At 43.7% G+C, this 22,799-nt stretch overlaps 1 protein-coding gene across 4 annotated transcripts in view; it reads left to right on the top strand.

The window, feature by feature from the left end:
* Positions 1-5,575: 5,575 nt before the first annotated feature.
* LOC139370864 (plasma membrane calcium-transporting ATPase 1-like) overlaps positions 5,576-22,799 on the top strand; it is a 140,573-nt gene continuing 123,349 nt past the window's right edge. For 2 of the 4 annotated variants that reach the window (XM_071110685.1, XM_071110682.1), the window contains exons 1-2: positions 5,576-6,047; positions 6,243-6,408. The gene's annotated coding sequence lies outside the window, so the exon portion shown is untranslated. Of the gene's footprint in view, positions 6,102-6,242; positions 6,409-22,799 lie in introns of all 4 variants that reach the window. The other 2 variants (XM_071110684.1, XM_071110683.1) reach the window with 1 other exon arrangement.

Below are 22,799 nucleotides of genomic sequence, written 5' to 3'. Positions count from 1 at the left end.
ATACCTGAACATAACATGTCTGCTAGAATCTATAAGGGTCCCCAAACCTGGGAACACACTATTACACACCAAAAGCTCTTGGCGTTTTCTATTGACACATCGAGTCAACAAAACCATTGTCTCCAAACAGGTGTCAGTCCTAACACAAGCCAAAAGAAATTCCACAATGAGCTACAGCTGATTGAGGTCTCCTTCACTAGCAAGAGTTATCCCTGATACTGCGTCCTCCCTCCTATCAAATCCTCCTCTACTCTCTTCTCCTAGCCAGCGCTGTATTGACATTAGATACACAAGGCTGTTATGGCAACAAGAACAGAACGAGGGGATATGGGACAGTGCTACCAGCAACAGCCAATCAGGTTTCACCGTTACATATCACATCCCTTCTCTGGAGGGTAGACAGGCAGGGAAAGGAAAGGGTGTGTGTGTGTGTGTGTGTGTGTGTGTGTGTGTGTGTGTGTGTGTGTGTGTGTGTGTGTGTGTGTGTGTGTGTGTGTGTGTGTGTGTGTGTGTGTGTGTGTGTGTGTGTGTGCGAGCGAGAGAGAGAGAGAGAGAGAGAGAGAGAGAGAGAGAGAGAGAGAGAGAGAGAGAGAGAGAGAGAGACGGTTGGGATAACGAAAGGGATAGAGGTGAAGGAGAGACAGTGACAGAAGGAGTGAGAGCACAAGAACTCAAATGCATTTTCTCTATTAACCCAACCTGAGTGGATGGTAACAGTTGGTGATACGGCTGGTGATACGGTTGGTAATGCGCGTGTCTATCCTGTGATCAAGGCTCCAGGTGAGGAGATGAAGAGATGAGTTGTGTACGGTGCTGTAGATGTACTGGTTAATCTGTGTGTTTGTCCAGCTACGCAAAGCTCAGCCCACGGAGGCTTTGTCTTACACAACACAGAGAAGAAGAGAGTAAATAGATGGGGCAGGGAATGAGAGAGAAAGGGAGGGGAATAGAAACAGAGGGGAAACATTTTCAATGTTTTTGGAGAGAGAGGGAGAAAGAGAGAGAGAGAGAGAGAGAGAGAGTCAACAAGCTTGGGGATAGAGGTAATGAGAGACTCTAAAAAAGGGGATAGAGAGAGATGACAGCGAAAGAGGAAGACAGGAAGAGATGGGGGAAAAGAGTAAGAAGGAGAAGACAGAGAGGAGATAGGGAGGGAATGATAGATAAAAGGAGGAGAATAGAAAGAGAGGAAACGTTCAAAAACGTATGGGAGGAAGAGGAGGAGGAGGATGAGAAGGAAGAGGAGGGTTGATACCTGCTCTATCTCTAATGCTGCAGTGCAGGGACCTGTCAGAGGGTGAATTAACCATCTGCACGTGCACGCATGGACACACACACACACACACACACACACCAAGGTTATTATAGTAAACTAAAACTTGAACTAAAACTAATCATGAAAAAACGACTGAGTAAAATAAAATAAAATAATGAATAAACCTGTTTGGAAAACTAAAACTATACTGAAACTATTATCTTTGACTCCAAAACTAACTCAAATCAAATTTAAATAAGACATTCATTATGTTCAGTTTTTTTTCCAGTTTGGTTATCATCAGGCCTCTGAATCTGGCGGCTCACATTGAGATTGACTTCATCATTTAAAGGGAGACTCAGCGAGATGACGTTGCCGCAAGCAACACCGCAGATATTGGGCTTGTTTGAGTGGATAAAGCAACCAAAAGTCGAGGAGTGGAGTCGGGGGAGGTGCATCTGCGACAGCCGAAAGTCAGACACTCATGTGGTTTTCCGACAGCAAGGCTCAGATCAACATGTTGCCAGGATGAAATCAGAAACTGCAGAAACTTGCAGTCGACTGCAGTCAAAACATCGCATGGTTTTTGTAAAGTTAAATGCAGTCGACATTTATGCGCAAGTCGGAAAAAATGTCCCCCCCCAGAATGCAACACACTTTGACGGGCGGTGTCCATCAACTTGACAAAAGTGATCCGCTCAAACGAGCCCATTGAGATAAGCACAATGCAAGACTTTGCTCTTACAAAGTCACACAGAGTATGTGCACAGGTGCGCTTCACGCCGCTACAACGTGGTAGCTACGGGACCAAAACAGTGGAGAACTTTAGCCTCACGCTTCAACACACCTGGTTGTTGTCTGCAGGGAAACCCGACCTTGGTGTTGAACTACCCTTTAAGATTAGGTGTTGTACTATCCCTTTAAGATTTGGTGTTGAACTTCCCCTTTAAGATTTGGTGTTGACCTATCTCTTTAACGTTTGGTGTTGACCATAGAGACAGATAGAGGACTCATATAACCTGTTTTAGCATGGACATCGCCATTGAGGACTACCACCCTTTTAAAGTAGTCAACAGGGTGGGGATTCCTATGGCCTTGGAACGATCAGCCAATGATCAGAGCATTGTCTTCTTCTTCAAATTGTGTTGCCTATGGTATGTCAATGGCTTTAAGCTATATCGCTGACATCTAGTGGCTACAATAAATAAATGACAAGTTTAGATTCAGGACTCACAGCACTGCATGTGTCAGTAAATCGGCAATATTAGCTTCATGCTTTTTTCAAACATAAAAGAAGAAGAAAAATTACTACTTTAAAATGTAGATTTTGTGCTCTATGGTGTTGACCTGTCCCATCAAAATTTGGCGTTGAGTTGTCCCTTTTATATTTGTTTTATAAATGTCCCTCTAATATTTGGTGTTGAACTACCCCTTAAAGATTTGGTGTTGACCTCTCCATTATATATTTGTTGTTGTTCTATCCCTGTAATATTTGGTGTTGAACTACCCCTTCAAGATTTGGTGTTGAATTATCCCTTTAAGTGCAAAGGGAGGGTGTCAGTCACAGAAGAGCTGAGATGTTGACTGGCACCTCTCAGCCTGTAACGCCTACATGTAGAACAGGTGCTCATGAATATCAGATGCAGTGTTTTCATGCGTTGGCGTTTCGTATAGGCCTTGGGCATACATTCTCGCCTCTGTATTCTATCAGGTCTTATATGTAGATGCAGTAAAGGTGGTTTACTGACTGAACTATGTTCAAACTGTCATAAAACTGAAGACTCATGTTAGCTCCCCTAACTAATGCATAGCTCAGTGGGATAACTCAGGCACAAAGGTATGACAATATCGATTTGTGACTTCCTTATTTGTGTCTCTGTTTTTGACCATAACCACAAACCAGGAATCAAACCAAAAATCAAACCCTAACCCTAAGACCATGATGGCGCACAGAGCTAGTTAAATAAAGATTAAATAAAAATGTGATTAATAAAAAGCCTTGGCGTTAACTTTTGTGGTAAAAACAAATCTTCGGGCAAGATTGCTCATTATGCGAGCATAATTATGCGAACACAACTTCACTCTCACGACTCTGCTACACAACTTTAAACACATGTTGAACTAATTTACATTTGAAATCATTGTACTGTATGCTAGAGTCGAGACCATTCTCTCTCTCTCTTTCTTTCTCGCTCTTTTTCTCCTAGCTAATAACATGTTTGTGTTCCTAGAACACTCTGTTATCTACATATGGTCGTTAATATTTTAGCAACTCATCTCATTGTTTCAACCAGACTGCATTTATTTTTCTACCTTTAACCTATTTTTGCTCAGTGTTTACAAATACTAATACAGCACCTGGAACGTTTGAGTCAAATGTCCACTTTCATAAATTCTATTAATTCATCAAATAATTAAATTTTTTCTATGATTTGAGCATAGAGGGAAGATAGAAATGCATGTAAATCTCTTCATATATGTGCTGACAAGTATGACCGGTCGTTTCCATGGCTACCCGTGCACATAATGTGTATTTTTATAGCGAGTTTATTTTTATTTATTTTTATTTTTTTTACCTTTAACCCACTAGAGTCGGATTCCGTGCCCCCGCTGAAATCTAATTAGCATAATACAAAAATCCCCATCAACATCTGTCGGTTTAAACTGAAGATATCTGGGGGCAGAGCCGATGTCGCCCTTCCACATCTGCGGTGAGCTAGAGCGGTGTTTGTCAGACCATGAGACATCCTGTAAATCGGTCTTCTCACGAAAAGGCATGTAGTGTCCGATGTATGAACATTTTAAAATAATTTCATATGTTAGCTTTGTAGAACCCACTGGAGGCCCAGTGCAGTCAAAAACTTGATTTATTGTATATATTTCCACACTATGAGGTTGGAATAATACTGTGAAATTGAGAACATTATAATAATGCCCTTTTAGTGTAGAAGCTGTTTGAAAAGACCGACCTGAAATTTCAGCCTGTTTTGGTGGGTTGGAGTTTTGGCCTTCCATGGTGACATCACTGTGCAGTAAATTTGTTAAATAGACCAAAAGGACACAGAGTTTACAAACCTCTCTGCCAATAACTGCTCATTTTCAGTTGACCTCTCTCCTCTCAGACCACTCCCAGACAGTCTTACCAAAATTCTTGCTTGAGAAAATGCTCTTTGCTAAGAAGGTACTTAAACCGCTACCTTGGAAACAACCACTGCATTCATATAAACCATGTATCATCAGTAGCCTACATAATCTGCTGTATTTGGGCTATACACAATTCACTATGTATTTATTTGGACAGAGGAGCTAAAACTTGGCTATATACTCCAGCATTTTGGATTTGAGATCAAATGTTTTATATGAGGCGAAAGTACAGAATGTCATCTTTTATTTGAGGGTATTTTCATACATATCCGTTTTAGCATTTAGAAATAAATGCACTTTATGTATATAGTCCCTGCATTTGAAGGTGTCATAAGTATTTGGACACATTCACTTAAATGTACGTAGTCAAAAGTTTAGTATTTGGTCCCATATTCCTAGCAAAACTTGCTGGATGCATTTGCAGTTTGTTTTGGTTGTGTTTCGTATTATGTTTTTTTCAAATGTATTTAACCTTGATTTACCAAGGCAAATCAGTTAAGAAACAAATTCTTATTTACAATGACGGCCTTTCCGGACAAACTTCCCCTAACCCGGACGACGCTGGGCCAATTGTGCGCTGCCCTACGTTCGTTGTGAACAAATGTTATGAAACTAGTTTCAGCATCATCTCTGTAATTTTGCCACTCATCATTACTCACCATTCATTCATGATTACCCAGAATCATGGTAGCACCCAGAATAATGTAGATTTGCTCAGAAACATTACATTCTTATTCTAATGACTTGCCTAGTTAAATAAAATATTTAAAAAAAGAATAATAATGTAATAAAAAGTGACTCAAAATGACTAATTTCTATTTGGCCCAACATAATCCGAAACACTATTTAGGCCTATAGGTACATTCTTATTCTACTAAACTTTAGGCTACTTGTGGAGTCGCAATCAAACATGTATTCCTGTATTGGGGACATGTAACCAGGCCTAGGCCTAAATTGAACCATTTCATGAATCACACCGTGGAGGGCAGCGCAGACAAGCTACAACGCAGACCTGGGACGGAAATATGATAATTATATAGGTTTCCTGATGCCATTACGGGACTATTCAGGCGATCATCGATTCAACTGTTCAAGAGAAACGATCATGTCTCCTCAAGGATCCACTTTAAATGGGTAATCCCGATTTTGTCCCTCCCTCTTTCTCCCTCCGCCCGCCTCCCCCTCCGTGGCGGCGCTCGCTTCAGACGCTGTATATCTCTTTCGTTTTTCCAGCCACGGAAATCGGTGAACCGATCTTTCTATAGTTCGGAGATTGGTCGCGTTTATCTGTACTTTTTACCGCGGATGGACGTGAACTCAGTCACAATTTAGCCTAGACAAAACAAGAAACCTTGCGGAGTGAATCTATTGGGACTGCTGCTGTGCATTCGGACCACCAAGAGGATCCTTCCTCTGCGCGATATTTTCCTCATATTTGGAGAGGAAGGGTGTTAGTTTTCGAAGTGAAATCTCAACAGTTGGTTTCCATTTGGAACTCATAACGCGTTGGTCTAGTTTGTCACACACTTCACGTCAAGTTACCGATATCTAAAACAAAAGGAAAATCTACAAAGTGCCACGATCAAGCCCGTCTCTGTGCAATGCCACAGTTGTCACATCTGAGCCCAGATGAGGAAAAAACAAAACCGTAGGCTATAGCTTGCACTTCTACAGCACGCATATTTGCGCTGATCACATAGTGGTAAATCCCATCTCACTGATTTCTTTCCCCATCTCAAAGGCACAATATCAATATAGGCACTGATTTTTTTGTGTATATGTGTGGTGTTTTTCGGTGTCAAACTGTACGCCTACTCACTGAAATACCTTTTGCACTACCCAGCTCTGACAGAAGCGGAAGAAGACTGAGATACGGGATAGTGGATTTACCAGCTAGTGCAGTGTGATTGTGTGTGTTGGTGAGCTGAGAGGAGCGCTCACTTAGACCATCTCCCGCCGTCTGGTTGTCATGTAGGCTACCTAACCGCCTGACTGCCCTCAGCATCCGGGTAAGGACTGCTGCCTCTACCCTTCTCTTCCAAATGTCATGTTAATTTCCACAGGTGTATGAGTGGAACGAATTAATGGTTTCGTGCGATGCGTGTGTTTTGCACTGGCTTTACCAATGCAACCATCCGCTTGTTGTCTGCAGATAACGAGTTCAGTCTTGCTGGGAGAAAATAGTCAAGTTGCAATAAACAACCTCCCCTGGTTTGGTAATAAACACTGATGTTTTATAGGTGGGAACAGCTAATTTCCGGGGGGGGGCGGCGGCTACTATTCAGACAGGGAGTCTGTGTCCTTCACCAATGAGTGTTTGTCGCAACAGTTTGTCTCAGGTAGAAAATGAATGGTTGGTCATGTCTGGGGAGGCATTTTATGCGCTGGTGGGTTTATCCTGTCGTTTTATTTGGAGAATCCGCGTAAATGTCACAGACGGCAATGCGCAACTGACATCAGGGTCGTCTCGTGTGTATTTGATCGTGCTCGCGTGTGCATGTATTTATCTGTGCGTAGCTTTGTGTCTACATTATTGGATATGCCGGTTTAGCTTGATCCATTAGTTGTTCCTAGTTCAGATTCAAATGTCAACTGTAGTGAATGGTTGTGTTTTTTTTTTACTCAAACAGAATGTTTAGCTCGAGCTTCGAAAGAGAAGAGACAACCTTGTTTAATTAACAAGCGCTCGCTCGTTGTGAGAAGTAAATCCTTCTTACATAATTTCCAAGGGATGGGCATCGGCTCTCCTCTCCATTCTCCTGCCTTTTTCTGGGTGTGTCCTCGCGCTATTGCGTTTCTACAGGGGGAGACCCCGCAAAATCTGCTCGTGACTATTTTTCAGATTGTGTGACCTCCAAAGGAGGTCATCTGCGCTGTTATTTTCCTCCGGCAGCGGAGTGTCAGGGACCACGGCTATTATTGCAATATTATTATATTCAGAACATTCAGGTTGATCTCACCCCTTTAAAGCCGGCCTTTATCCCATATACGCACTTTCACCTTCACTCTAGACTAGACTAGGTGTGACTGCTGCAGTAAACTGAAAATGTCTAATCATACTGTAGGCTACACCTTCCCCTCAGGAACAGCCTCAGAAAAACATAACATATTTAACTTATTGACTACTATTTGTTGTGTGTTTTAATGCTGTAACATACAGTACCAGTCAAAAGTTTGGACACTGACTAACTCAAGGGTTTTTCTTTATTTTGACTGATTATACCTTGTAGAATGAAAGTGAAGGCATCACAACTATGAAAAAACACATTGAATCATGTAGTAACCTAAAAAGTGTGAAACAAATCAAAATATATTTTATATTTGAGGTTCTTCAAATAGCCACCCTTTGCCTTGATGACAGCTTTACACACTCTTGGCATTCTCTCAACCATCTTCATGAGGAATGCTTTTCCAACAGCCTTGAAGGAGCTCCCACATATGCTGAGCACTTGTTGGCTGCTTTTCCTTCACTCTGCGGTCCAACTCATCCCAAACCATGTCAATTGGGTGGAGGCCAGGTCATCTGATGCAGCACTCCATCACTCTCCTTAGCCCTTACACAGCCTGGAGGTATGTTGGGTCATTGTCCTGTTGAAAAACAAATGACAGTCCCACTAAGCGCATACTAGGTGGGATGGTGTATCGCTGCAGAATGCTGTGGTAGATCATCCCTTCACCTGCTCTGTGTAACGGATGTGAAACGGCTAGCTTAGTTAGCGGTGCGCGCTAAATAGAGTTTCAATCGGTGACGTCACTTACTCTGAGACCTTGAAATAGTAGTTCCCCTTGCTCTGCAAGGGCCGTGGCTTTTGTGGAGCGATGGGTAACGATGCTTCGTGGGTGATGTTGATGTGTGCAGAGGGTCCCTGGTTCGCGTCCGGGTATGGGCGAGGGGACGGTCTAAAGTTATACTGTTACATCTGCGTCTCACAAAGACAATGCAGTTGGAACCAAAAGTCAGAATTTGAGATTTATCAGACCAAAGGACAGATTTCCACCAGACGAATGTCCATTGGTCGTGTTTCTTGGCCCAAGCAAGTCTCTTTTGTCCTTTAGTAGTGGTTTCTTTGCAGCAATTTGACCATGAAGGCCTGATTCACACAGTCTCGTCTGAAACAGTTGATGTTGAGATGTGTCTGTTACTTGAACTTTGAAGCATTTATTTGGGCTTCAATTTCTGAGTCTGGTAACTCTAATGAACTTATCCTCTGCAGCAGAGGTAAATCTGTCTCTTCCTTTCCTGTGGCAGTCCTCATGAGAGCCAGTTTCGTCATAGCGCTTGATGGTTTTTGCAACATTGAAATCTTCCGTATTGACTGACCTTCGTGTCTTAAAGTAATGATGGACTGTCATTTCTCTTTGCTTATTTGAGCTATTCTTGACAATATGGACTTGGTCTTTTATCAAATATGGCTTTCTTCTGTATACCAACCCTACCTTGTCACAACACAACTGATTGGCTCAAATTTATCAAGATAGAAATTCTACAACTTTATCAAGGTGAACCTTTTAGTTGAATGCATTCTGGTTGAGAGAATGCCAAGTGTGTGCAAAGCTGTCATCAAGGCAAAAGGGTAGCTACTTTGAAGAATCTCAAATTTAAATTATATTTTTATTTGTTTAACACTTCTTTTTTTTAGTACTTGATTCCATATGTGTTATTTCATAGTTTCTGGTGCCTTCACTTCATTCTATATTGTAGAAAATAGTACAAATAATGAAAAACCACAAGAATGAATAGGTGTGTCCAAACTTTTGATTGGTTCTCTATGTATAGCATCGTCTGTCACAGGCATTATTATTAATATAGTGTGTCTCATTCATCTCTTTGACTGAGGGAATGTTCTGTGTCCTGTCTGTCAACTTGATCAATTCAACTCACAGCCTGATCAATAACACTCACATTATCAATATAGTAAATGACACTGCATGCATGCATAGTGCTGTGTGTCTGTCCTGTCTTTCTGTCCCGTCTGTATGGTGATATGCCGGTTATTTATTATCTTGGACTGTCTGAAAAAGGCAGCAAACATCTCTCTAAGTGTTTCGTCCCTCTGATAAAGGGTATCGACCTTTTTTTATAGCAGAAAGTAATTGCAGGTTTGCTGGTTCAAGACGCACTCTGAACTCCATCGTACTCCAGACAGAACAGCAAATGGTGACGTCAGCTTCTCAGTGTGACATTTGTCATATAGATTGCGTTCCCCTCCGCAAACGTCGCCGGCATCCACCAATGGTTGCATGCCACGGCGTCGACTGACGTATTGCTATAATATAGTACGTGAGCTGATACGTAAGATGCCTATCCAGGTGTTGTAAGATCTGGCAGGGGTCAGCAACTTCTGAGCAGAGGATTGTGTCCTTGTCCCATGATCCCGTGGGACATCCTTTTCTGCCTCGTTAATCCACTAGTCACATGCATGAATGACTGCCCCGGTGTCTCCGCCATGCCACTCTCTGGAAGTCGCCTACTGAGTTTTGTCAGCAACACGTGATAATGGAGGTCCCTCAAAGCGAGTTAGTAGGGGCAAGGTGGGTGGTTAGGGATTCACAAAATCTCATCAGTCCCATCATAAAGACATCATGGCTACCGATCCTAATCATTCCCAGCTTCCTACTGGTCCGTCTCTTCTATCTAATCAGCCTCAGCTTTCTTCTTGCTCATCCATCCTTCAAATCTCCACTGTGCCCGAGGGGACTTGTCTACCAAGGTTGATGGGGGAGGTTGCCCCTTTAAGCTAATATATACCCTTGGGACAGTATGCTACTCTTCAGTGCTGGTCCCAGGGGCCCACAAGGATAATAATATATGCAATTTAGAAGACTGGATTGCACTCCCTGTACTGTTATGAATTCCCTGTGGCAATTGAACCCACAACCTTTGTGTTGGTATCATCAACAGAGGGCCACACGGAGGCACATCCTTATTGTCCAGGGTTTGAACACAGACAAAACTCTGTCATACTGCACCTCTTTGTCTAAACTGTGTTATTGTGAATGTGTCTTGCACACGTTGCTACAGGGTTGACGGGCTCTGTGTTACGTGTTTTTATTAGTTTTTATTGGGTTTTGTTCGTCCGTATTGTGGTGTTTGTTTTGTTAGTGTGTTTTTTTTAGGAGGTGTTTGTTATGCAAGTTGGTGTGTATTGCGGACCTGTAGGCCTGTAGTGTTATTGTGCCGTAATTATTCCATATATGTGACTACCATAATTAATATTCTAGTATTCACTATGCTGCATCTTCCCAACTAATTGTACATGTTCTATATTTTGTCTTGCGCTCTGGGTGGGCTTGGGTGGCCTGCCAGAACTGTGTCCCTCTAGGAAACCTCATCAGTAGAGATCTAAATAGAATGTAATAACCTAGCAACTTCCAACGTCCATTATACTCACTTCTCTTGTTACGTTTTTAATTGTATTTTCTTCATGTAACCAACTAACCCATTATTGAAGGTTTTTCTACAGGACTGTTTGTTCTGGGCGGTGATGTTTCAATTCCCGATTTGAGTGGGAAGAGGGGACATCTTCCAAAAGGATTGGGCTCATGCAGAGGCTGACCGGTTTATTTTCCCTCGTTCAAATCCCCCGCTCCTCAACCCTCTTCTTATTCCACTCCTCTCTTCAATCCCCCCCCCCCCCCCCCCCCCCCCCCCATTCCTCCTCATGTTCAGGTTGAGTGAACTAAGAATTGAGTTAGTCTCAGAGTCACGATTCATAGCAGAGGTTAAGCCCCTGAAACCAAGAGCCCCTTTAGCACCCTATCTCATCTCAGAAAGGGCCCCACACACACACACACACACACACACACAAAAAAACACATACGCACAGAGAGTGTTAAGCCTGCATTGCTGGGTGAGTTTGTTCTGAGTCCTATCCCAGCTGGAAAAGAGAGAGGAGATGGATAGATATAGGCCTGTAGTGTTATGGTGCTGCTACACTACATTACCAGAAGTATGTGGACATACGTTGATAATATCATTACAAAATCATGGGGATTAATATGGCGTTGGTCCCTCCTTTTGCTGCTATAACAGCCTCCTCTTCTGGGAAGGCTTTCCACTAGATGTTGAAACATTGCTGCAGGACTTGCTTCCATTCAATCACAAGAGCATTAGTTAGGTCGGGCACTGATGTGGCTCGCAGTCGGCGTTCCAATTCACCCCAAAGGTGTTAGATGGGGTTGAGCTCTGGGCTCTGCAGGCCAGTAGTGTTCTTCCACACTGACCTTGACAAACCATTTCTGTATGGACCTTGCTTTGTGCACAGGGGCATTGTCATGCTGAAACAGGAAAGGGCCTTCTCCAAACTGTTGACACAAAGTTGGAAGCACAGAATCGTCTAGAATGACATTGAATGCTGTAGCTTTAAGATTTCCCATCACTGGAACTAAGGGGCCTAGCCCGAACCATGAAAAACAGCCCCACACCATTATTCCTCCTCCACCAAACTTTACAGTTGGCACTATGCATTGGGGCAGGTAGCGTTCTCCTGGCATCCGCCAAACCCAGATTCTTCCTTTGGACTGCCAGATGGTTAAGCGGGATTAATCAATCCAGAGAACGCGTTGCCACTGCTCCAGAGTCCAATGGAGGCGAGCTTTACACCACTCCAGCCGACGCTTGACATTGTGCATGGTGATCTTAGGCTTGTGTGCGGCTGCTCGGCCATGGAAACCTGTTTCATGAAGCTCCCGACGAACAGTTATTGTGCTGACGTTGCTTCCAGAGGCAGTTTAGAACTCGCTAGTGAGTGTTGCAACCGAGGACAGACGATTTTTACACGCCACACGCTTCAGCACTCGGTGGCCCCCTCCTGTGAGCTTCTGTGACCTACCACTTCGCGGCTAAACTGTTGTTGCTCATTGATGCTTCCACTTCACAATAGCAGCACTTACAACTGACCGGGGCAGCTCTAGTAGGGCAGCCATTTTATGAACTGACCCGTTTGAAAGGTGGCATCCTATGGCGGTGCCACGGTGGAAGTCACTGAGCTCTTCAGTTAGGTCATTCTACTGCCAGTGTTTGTCTGTGGCGATTGCACGGCTGTGTGCTCGGTTTTCATACACCGGTCAATAACGGGTGGGACTGTTAATAACCAAATCCACTAATCTGAAGAGATGTCCACATACTTTAGATATAGTATAACTGCCAGGCACGCAGAGATGCGTGTCGCCACCTGGGTGTATATAATATGTTTTATGTATAGATTTAGTCTTAACACACACACACACACACACACACACACGTGGGTGTGTATATGTCCCAGTTACGCCTACATTCAGCTATCATATCAGCAGTATTTTTGCTTCATCACAAACAAGGTACTAGGGTAGTGAATTTGTTATATTCAGGCTGTAAGCAAGGAAAGTTCATCTACAAAGCTGGAAGCTACTGGTATCTTCTTGCATTGTAAAGTGTTCTAGACTGTAATGGACATTGTTTTGCGAACACTTTCGACATTTCTAGCTACATGCCATATTGCATTATTCAAAGGCACTCAACCCTAATTGTTCCTGTAAGTCACTCTGGATAAGAGCGTCTGCTAAATTACTAAAATGTAAATGTTAGCTTCTGTGCAGCATAAGTGGTGATGCAGGCCAGACTCCATGTGAGTGCAGTGGTTCAGGCTAGAGCTAGCAATGAGTAAGTAGAGCAGGCACGTTGCGCTTTAAGGGGGCATCGGCTGCACTGATAGACTTGATTCTCTCTCAATCAGTAGACGACATGAGACACATTTGATAGAAGTACCGAAGGGGAAAAATAGCAAAATAATTATAGTACCGAACCATTTTTTTTCCTGTTCTTGTATCAAAAAAGTACAGAAGTTTCGGTATACAATGCAACACTCTTCTCTTCTCTCTGCTCTCTCCTCTCCACTCCTTTTCTCTCCTTTGTTTGTCATCGTGGCAAATTGTTTTTAGTGTTTTTGTTCTGTATGTGTGTGTTTAGTCATGATGAACTTCTCGTTAAGGTGTTGCAGACTGCTGCTGAGGATGTGATGAGCTGTAAGCAGGCTCCATCAAGTGTGTGTGTATGTGTGTGGTGAGTGTGAAGTGACAGCTCAGCGCACACACAGCTGCTAGATGTGTTGTGAGTTGTATTAATAGAGCGTGGAAGTGAAGTGTCCCCTGAGAGTCCCTGTGGTGCATTGTGGGATTGTGGCGTGTTGACAGGATTGACACAGAATAGAGGTGTGTGGGGGGGGGGGGCGTGCGGCTTCAGCTCATTATCACAAAACATCACTGGCGTACTCATTAAGACAAACACACACCGGTTTCTGAACACATGAAGTTGTCATTGTTGAGTTCATCTATGGTGCCAGACAATGTGACTCTTTGTCCCTGCTGCAAGGGTGTGTGTGTAGATATTAGCAGACAGGCAAAAAATGTGGAACACTGACGAAGAGGTTGGGTTGATTAGAAAACATGCTAATGAAGGAGAGAACACGATGGCGAGAGAGGCACAGAGCGATAGAGAGAACAGGTATGAGTAAGGGAGGGGGGGAGCGGAGAGGGATTGTGACCGAGAGCGGGAGGAGAGCAAGTCCGAGGCAAGAGGATTATATGGAGACCGTGAAAGAGGGCCATTTAACATATGCTGTCGGTGATGAAACCGGTGTGACTCTAGTCCCCAACCCAGATGGTTGTTTACATTGAGAGCACACCTACATTCATACACACATAGTGAAGCAAGGGACTCTTAGATAGTAGGCTCCTGAGTTATTTCCTGCATTCTTTTATCATCCTCCGCAGCATGGTTACTGCACGCCCGTTTGTTCATTGTGGCTTTATCTATCAGAGCAAATTGTTGACGATCATAAATAGCAAGCCTCTGCATTTTAGTAGCACACTGTCTCACATCTTTTTTATTTTTAGTTATTCAAAGCAAAATATGCTTTTTAGATCATCACAGTAGTGTTCAAAAGAAATGTCCTGTCTCTCGCTATACCTATTATTGTTGCCATAATGATTTGTTGTTTTTAATATCATAGTCTGTCCCACTTTGCTTGGCCTTGCCACTCTTGCTATAATAAAGAGAGAGAAGAGAGGGAGGGAGAGAAGAAGAGGGAGAGTGGTGAGGTTAGGATGAAGTGTAGTCATTTACTGGAACCAATGGAATGTATTTGCACGGAGGGCGGGAGGGAGGGATGCACTGCACTGCACTGGTCGTGGAGCTCACATTGGCTCCAGAGAAGGAGCGCGACGCATTGCACTCGTTTACTGAACTCACTATGTATGGTAACAGTACAGAGGAGAGGTGGATGAGGGGACAGGAGAGGGGGTGGGACAAAGGGGTCTGAGGTGGAGTGTTGTAGGCGCAAAGGAAGTGGAGATCTGGATGGTTTCCTCATGTTCTGTGTTCCTCATGCATATTTTCTCCTCGCCATTTCACTTCCTGATATTTTAACGACACTGGGCTGAGGCCTCTCCCTCTCTGTCCCTCTTACATCTGTTTGTGTTTATGTAGCCAGCTTTTGTGTGTGTGTGTAGCCAGCTTGTGTGTGTGTGTGTGTGATGTAGTTGTGTAGTTAAATGTGTGTTTAAGTAGCCAGTGTATGTAGTTCTAGTGCTGTAGTTGTTTGGAAGTCTGGCGGTAACAGTAACACACGTCAGATGTAGCTGCCGGGCCCAATGCCAAGAGGGAACTCTCTGGCTCACTGCCTCCTCCCCTTCCTCCATCCCCTTGTTTTCTGCCACTCTCTGCTCCCTGTCCTTCCTCGTTTCCCCCGTCACTCCTTATTTTCCTCGTCTATCTCTCGGTTCATTCATCGTTCCCCCTTCTTTCTCTCTCTGGGATGGGGGAGTTGGGGTGTGTGTCGGGGGTCTGATCTGTCCACCCAGACCAGCCTCCAGACAGGCAAGTGTTTTTATAGCGGTCACCGCCTTAACCTCATGTGCACATACACACACACACACACATATCGTCACAGAGATTAACTGCTCTGATATTTATGCGCTACAATAAGCTAGTTTACAAATCACACACAATGCTATTAAAACAGGGTTTTGTATTAAAACTGATTGTGCATCGTTAGCTGTTGGTTATGTAATGAGGTGTGTGTGTGTGTGTGTGTGTGTGTGCGCGTCCTGTGTCTGGAGCAGTGAATGGGGGTTGAATGCTGAATGTTGTATTTGGGTTGAGAAACAGGGTGTGGTGCTGTTTGGACATTATTACTGAACACAATGAGGCTGTGCTGTTCTCTCCTACTGCGGCTGTTTACTGAATATATATATATACACACACACACACACACACACACACACACACACACACACACACACACACACACACAAAACACACACTGAACTTCATTCAGTTGACTGGCCCAACATCAAATCCAAAATGGAAGAAGGAAATAGGAATATTATACTGAAATGAAATGTGTCTGGAAAACCTGAAACAGACCTTACCGAGCTGTTCCACTAACGGAACAGAAGTTATTCCACGTTTTATACAGCATAAACCAACCTACATGTCCGTTCATTCCTCTGACAGAGTTTGAAAACATTTAGTCTGCTGTTTATAAATGCTCAGTGGTGTTAATTGAATTAAACTGGCTAGTCTGTGTGTATCAGAGTTCCTGCTTATTTGAGGTTTAGGACAAGCCTTTCCGTGTGTGTCAAACAATCAAAGGCGCCGTTGTCCTGGACCTAAATAGCTCTGCGTTATGATCATATGAATGCTGTAAATAACGTGTTTTTCCACTGCTGCCCGACGTGCTGGTCCCATTTAAACAAGAGGCCTTACAGAAGGGGAAAGGGAGAGCGAGTGGGTGGGTGCGGAGACCGAAAAGCACATGGATGCATTCATACCGATGCTGTATGTGTTGTGTAGTTCCTACACGCCTCTTTTGTATGGAATGAAACATCTGATCAACTCTATACATCGCGTCTGGCTGCTGAGTAAGCTGATTGTGTCACAGAACCGAGACAAGGAGAGTGGATTCTAGAAGAGCGAATGAGGACGACGCCGTATAGATTGGGAGGACTGTGAGATAGGATTGTGAGATACGCCCGTCCCGTCCCACAAGTATCAATGGCTCTCTGTGTTTGCGTCACTGTCTCAAGCAAACCTGGTTAGCACACATTCCAGTAGCATTAGCATGACTTCATTTCAAACAAGCGGTGGCAGTGAGGTAGGAAGGCTGGTGGTTTGCTGAACACACTGAAAACCACGACATTTGTTGTGCCTCGACATCTGGGACCATCTTGTGACTGCAGTAGAGGAACAACCTTGCAACAGTCATCTGAAGCTGACAAACTCATTTTCCTAAAGAACTAGCACTTCTCTCTCTCTGTGCGTGTGCGCTATTACACAATGTTTGTGTGTTTCCAATGTCTTGAGGGTCGAATGAGTCTCGTTCAGTCTGAACACTTGTCGCTTTAGTAAATCATCGCTAATTACACAATGTGACATTTAGTAGTAGTCAATGTTGGCCAACATTGGATACCCCTGCTGTTTATATATATATATACTGCTCAAAAAAATAAAGGGAACACTTAAACAACACAATGTAACTCCAAGTCAATCACACTTCGATGAAATCAATCTGTCCACTTAGGAAGCAACACTGATTGATTGACAATAAATTTCACATGCTGTTGTGCAAATGGAATAGACAACGGGTGTAAATTTATAGGCAATTAGCAAGACTCCCAATAAAGGAGTGGTTCTACAGGTGGGGACCACAGACCACTTCTCAGTTCCTATTCTTCCTGGCTGATGTTTTGGTCACTTTTGAATGCTGGCGGTGCTTTCACTCTAGTGGTGTGGGTTGTAGACTCCGTCTCATGCTACAAGTGGCTCAGGTAGTGCAGCTCATCCAGGATGGAACATCAATGCGAGATGTGGCAAGAAGGTTTGCTGTGTCTGTCAGCGTAGTGTCCAGAGCATGGAGGCGCTACCAGGAGACAGGCCAGTACATCAGGAGACGTGGAGGAGGCCGTAGGAGGGCAACAACCCAGCAGCAGGACCTACCTCCGCCTTTGTGCAAATGTGCATGTGTCTGCTCAAACGGTCAGAAACAGACTCCGAGGGTGGTATGAGGGCCCAACGTCCACAGGTGGGGGTTGTGCTTACAGCCCAACACCGTGCAGGACGTTTGGCATTTGCCAGAGAACACCAAGATTGACAAATTCGCCACTGGCACCCTGTGCTCTTCACAGATGAAAGCAGGTTCACACTGAGCACATGTGACAGACGTGACAGAGCCTGGAGACGCGGTGGAGAACGTTCTGCTGCCTGCAACATCCTCCAGCATGACCGGTTTGGCGGTGGGTCAGTCATGGTGTGGGGTGGCATTTCTTTGGGGGGCCGCACAGCCCTCCATATGCTCGCCAGAGGTAGCCTGACTGCCATTAGGTACCGAGATGAGATCCTCAGACCCCTTGTGAGACCATATGCTGGTGCGGTTGGCCCTGGGTTCCTCCTAATGCAAGACAATGCTAGACCTCATGTGGCTGGAGTGTGTCAGCAGTTCCTGCAAGATTCAGACCTGAATCCAATTGAGCACATCTGGGACATCATGTCTCGCTGCATCCACCAACGCCACGTTGCACCACAGACTGTCCAGGAGTTGGCGGATGCTTTAGTCCAGGTCTGGGAGGAGATCCCTCAGGAGACCATCCGCCACCTCATCAGGAGCATGCCCAGGCGTTGTAGGGAGGTCATACAGGCACATGGAGGCCACACACACTGCTGAGCCTAATTTTGACTTGTTTTAAGGACATTACATCAAAGTTGGATCAGCCTGTAGTGTGGTTTTCCACTTTAATTTTGAGTGTGACTCCAAATCCAGACCTCCATGGGTTGATAAATTTGATTTCCATTGATAATTTTTGTGTGATTTTGTTGTCAGCACATTCAGCTATGTAAAGAAAAAAGTATTTAATAAGAATATTTCATTCATTCAGATCTAGGATGTGTTATTTTAGTGTTCCCTTTATTTTTTTGAGCAGTATATATATATATATATATATATATATATTTTTATATTTATTTATTTTTTGAATTGTAATCCAGAGTGATGTCACTTGACAGCATGCCTCTGAGTGATTGGTTAGAAGACAGGCTCAGGGTCATTGGCTGACGTGGGGTGTTCTGCCCCAGAATGCAACACTACACCGGGTGTGTAGCCAAGCCAGCATATAACCTACATGAATGGAATTAGAAGTGGAACCCAGCTAGTCATTATGAATGAAACCATGGCACCAGCAGAGGCAGTAGTAACATGCCATCCAACCAAGAGGACCGATCTCCCTCCGTAATATGATTCTGCGCTCTACTGTTCACTCCTGATACGTGTCATTCTCTTCCAGTGCACCGCAGTTCACCATGTCCCATACAAATACATTTTGTACAACTTGTTTCTGTTTAGTGCTTGATTTCATTAGTCTCAAGTCATTGAATATATCGGGGAGTTGGCTGTAGGCCTATACAGCTCAGCCATTGTATCCCAAACAAGACCACCATAATTCTGAATCAATCTTTTGTAAACACCAAAGCAGGCCTGTTGGGGATAGGGCCAGCCCGTGACCACCGGTGTCTCTGGGATCAATCGAACAAGAGGTCAGCTGAATAGGGTCAGGACCAGATGTAGTTTTTCTGTTGCCTCTAACCTCTGGCCACACACACTGGTAGCATGCTCAGTGACACCACGCTCCAGGGTGAGTGGTTCTATAATGGGTCTGTCAGTATAAGAGCTGTTGTGTTACCGTCTCAAAAGTAGACCACTTTTTAACAGCGTTTTGTTTTTCTTCCTCTGTGAAACTGTTGACTTCCTATTGACACAATGTCAAGCTGTTAGTCCAAAAAGACTTAATCCACTGCAAGGTACTTTACTCAAAAATGGAATACTGACAGTAGAGATTACATCCTGTGCATCACATTTAATGTAAAAATATCTCCACTTTTAAAAGCTCCAGTCCTGGAGAGCCCGTTTTTAGAAGTAGTGTGTGTGTGTGAATGGGGAAGCAGGTATGTGAACAGGCGTTCACGCCGAACCCTGATTTGTGTTGGACTCCATACAGGCTGGGATTTGTGGGAGGCTGGTATGGTGCCTCTCTCGTCCTTAAGCACTGGTACGCTCCCTCTCTCTGTCAATTGATGCAGTTAGATGTATCTGTGTGTGAGAGGGAGAAGGGAGGGGGGAGGGAGAGAGTGATAGAGAGAGGGGGATGATATGACTGGCCTTTATCTGAGGGACCTTCTGTGCTATCTAATAATCACTGCTGTAGCCCCCCCCCCCCTGACACACACACACTTTTTTTCCAATTCAGGGGATTTATACACTCTCCTTTCCTTCAGCCACCCATCTTCTCTCTCCCCGCCCAATCTCCTTGAGGTATTGTGTGTGGAACTTGCCGCGAGAGGTGCTATGAGGGAGGGGGGGGATGGAGAATTAGGCATTGGTGGCTAAAGGGCCGTCTCTATTTCTCCCACAGAGCGCTTGGGAAATGAGAGCTTCAACTTTGGTTTTTTGCAATATCATGTCAGATGTTTACTTAGCAGCCTTCACGCTGTGTAATTAGCATAATTACACACTGTCATCTAACCACCTGTTGGTTTTAGTTTTTCATTGTCAGTCTCTGTAGCCAGTGCCTAGACCTACCGGCTCTGTCTCACTTCAGAATTAGTTGTTTCTCAAATGTCAAATTGTTAAGGTTGTGGTGTTTTTAAAGTTAAGTTTAGGCATTCACTCCGAATTCTTGAGGTTAGGCATTAACTCGGAATGGTTAAGGTAAGGGTTAAGGATTGGGATAGGATTAAAGCTAAAATATAAAAACAACTTTTTATAATTTGTTCGAACTTGCAACCTTTGCCTCGAACTTGCCTAGTTAAATAAAGGTAACATTATTTTTTTTAAATACAAAAATATTCCACAACTGAAACCTACTTGAAGGTAACAGCGCTCACTGTTGCCCCTGGTGGTCAGTTTACACATCTCCTGACATGGATGGATGTCGAATACTGACTTGTATCACGGGTGACCTGGCTGGCCTAGACAGCAAGAGATGAAGGGGGGACGGGTAAGGAAAGGGGCGATGGAGGGAAGAGAGAAAGCTGAGGAGGGTAGATGGAAAGGAGATTCAAAGGGAAAACAGGGGTGCAGAGAGGACACTAGATGCGAGATGGTGGTGTTGGAATGGGGAGAATGGGAGTAAGGGAGCGGGGGAGGAGAGGGAGAGTGGAAGACTGTTGAAAGCTCTTCTGAGCGATTCTAATTAAGAGATTAGCATATCCTCTGAGACTGCTAGCGTAACCATGGCCTGCTAGCACTAACGGCCAAGACATGTCGCAATTAGGAGAACAAGGATCCGCTGGTGCTAAAGTAGACCTCTCTGAGCTTGGTCCGCACACATATACACACACAGAGAGGACAAGCAGTCAGCGACGCTTCGCCTGAGCTTGTTTAAGACATGTCCTATAGCTCCAACGACAGACTACTACAGAGCTACAGGCTTACATAGACTGTTTCAATGTTCACCAGAAAGGGCTTCCCTTTAAATTGCATGGGTTTAGAGGCCCCGTCTTTTCTGTACATGGGTGTTCAGGCCAACACAAGCTCATCTGTACCTGGGGATACCTCCACATCTGATCAGGCGCTTATCTGAAACAGGTGACAGTATCTCTTCATCCAGCCTAGATGTAGGCTCAGTCCAGTGGAGGTCAGCTGCCAGCTACCTCATCCGAGGCCTGGTCTAAACCTGGTCTAAACCTGGTCTAAACCTGGTCTAAATCAAAGGTGTTTTCCCCTCCCTGTGAGCCCTCTGGTTCTCATTAGCCATGGGCGCTGATTGAGAAGGCTTTATAGAGCACAGATGTTGATATGCACTTCAAAGGAGTCCCCTTCAAAGTCCCCTATAGGTAAGAGTGCTGAGAGTGGAATGACTTGGTTCATTCATGGAGGTGTAACTATTCATTGATACAGATCTAGGATCTTAATTTGAGCCAGTTTTCTACAGCAGGAAAATAATCCCCCAGCAACAGGAAATTAATTATGTGAATTATAATGAATGGGCATTTCTTTTGTAGGGGTTAGTACATTTCTCGTTAGGGAAAATCAAGTCTGACATTTTTAAGTGGATTTTACAAACCTTTTAGAAGCCTTTTTAAACCTTGAATACACTAAAAGTTTGCATTTCCTCCTTGTCAGGAAAATTCTCAGCAACAAAAGAGTGATCAAATTAAGATCCTACATCTGTAGGTGTTGCAATAGCCTGGACATCCCCAGCTGTAAGAGATATTGGTCAAGTTATTACTATAAATACATTTTTTATCTCTAATGACAAATGAATATATGCTATAAATCTGGGAACCAGTCCGTTTATTGGAAAATAAATTGTACATGAAGACCTGGCTTATAAGTGACCTTAACAATGACACTTAGAACAAACAAAAACATAGGGATATTATTAATAATTGATTTATCTGAAGGTATATTGATGAGCCTAGTATCACATTCATGAATTCGTATGTTTTCTAAAGCTTGTTTTGTATCAGAAAACGACAGATAAAATGATTCAATGGCTACAGGATGAATGATAATGGCATATGATCGATACAGGGAATGTATGAATTTAAAAAAAAAATATTCCAGCAAATTGTTAGATGATATTATTTTGGGGCACCCGAGTGGCGCAGCGGTCAAAGGCACTGCATCTCAGTGTGAGAGGCGTCACTACAGACACCCTGGTTCGAATCCAGGCTGTATCACAACCACAACCAAGCTATAATATAAATTCACTCTTAAGTAACAAGGATCTTAAGCCATATAGCTTTCCAAGATGTTACATTACAATATCGATGTTCAAAAGTTTGATACTTTTTTTGTAGTTCAATTTACAAATTTCACACCATAGGATGGTGCACAATTGGCCCAGCGTCATCCGAGTTTGGCTGGTATAGGCCGTCATTGTAAATAAGAATCTTGTTCTTAACTGACTTGCCAAGTAAAATAAAGTTTAAATAAATAAAATATTAAAACAAATATGCATCCATAGATTCTTGAAGATTGTAACTTTTTTAAATGCCTCATGAGCTTAGTTCAACTGTTGTACCCCATCACACCCCAAAATATAAGCTTGTTTTACTCCGTTTTGTAAACAAACACTATAAAGCCTCAAAACATGGTTAAAACTATAATTTTGATATCATGTATGGCCAGTCCTTGCATCCATAGCCCTGTCTATGAATTTGAGAGTGGTTACGTTTCTCCAGCCCCATCCCTTAGATTTTTACCACAACGGGGCGGGGAATCTAATTTGTTATTGTTTCTACTGATTATTGCTGCTTTAACGTTAACCTAAAGAGCTACACATTACACCTCATGCCAATGCTGGGGCGAGAAAGGCCAGTTTAGTTGTGTAGTTACAGTCAATAGATAGAATGGGGGTCTTCGGA

Source organism: Oncorhynchus clarkii, chromosome 17, assembly GCF_045791955.1.
Source record: "Oncorhynchus clarkii lewisi isolate Uvic-CL-2024 chromosome 17, UVic_Ocla_1.0, whole genome shotgun sequence".
Lineage (NCBI taxonomy): Eukaryota > Metazoa > Chordata > Actinopteri > Salmoniformes > Salmonidae > Oncorhynchus > Oncorhynchus clarkii.
This window is presented reverse-complemented; position numbering and strand designations above follow the sequence as displayed.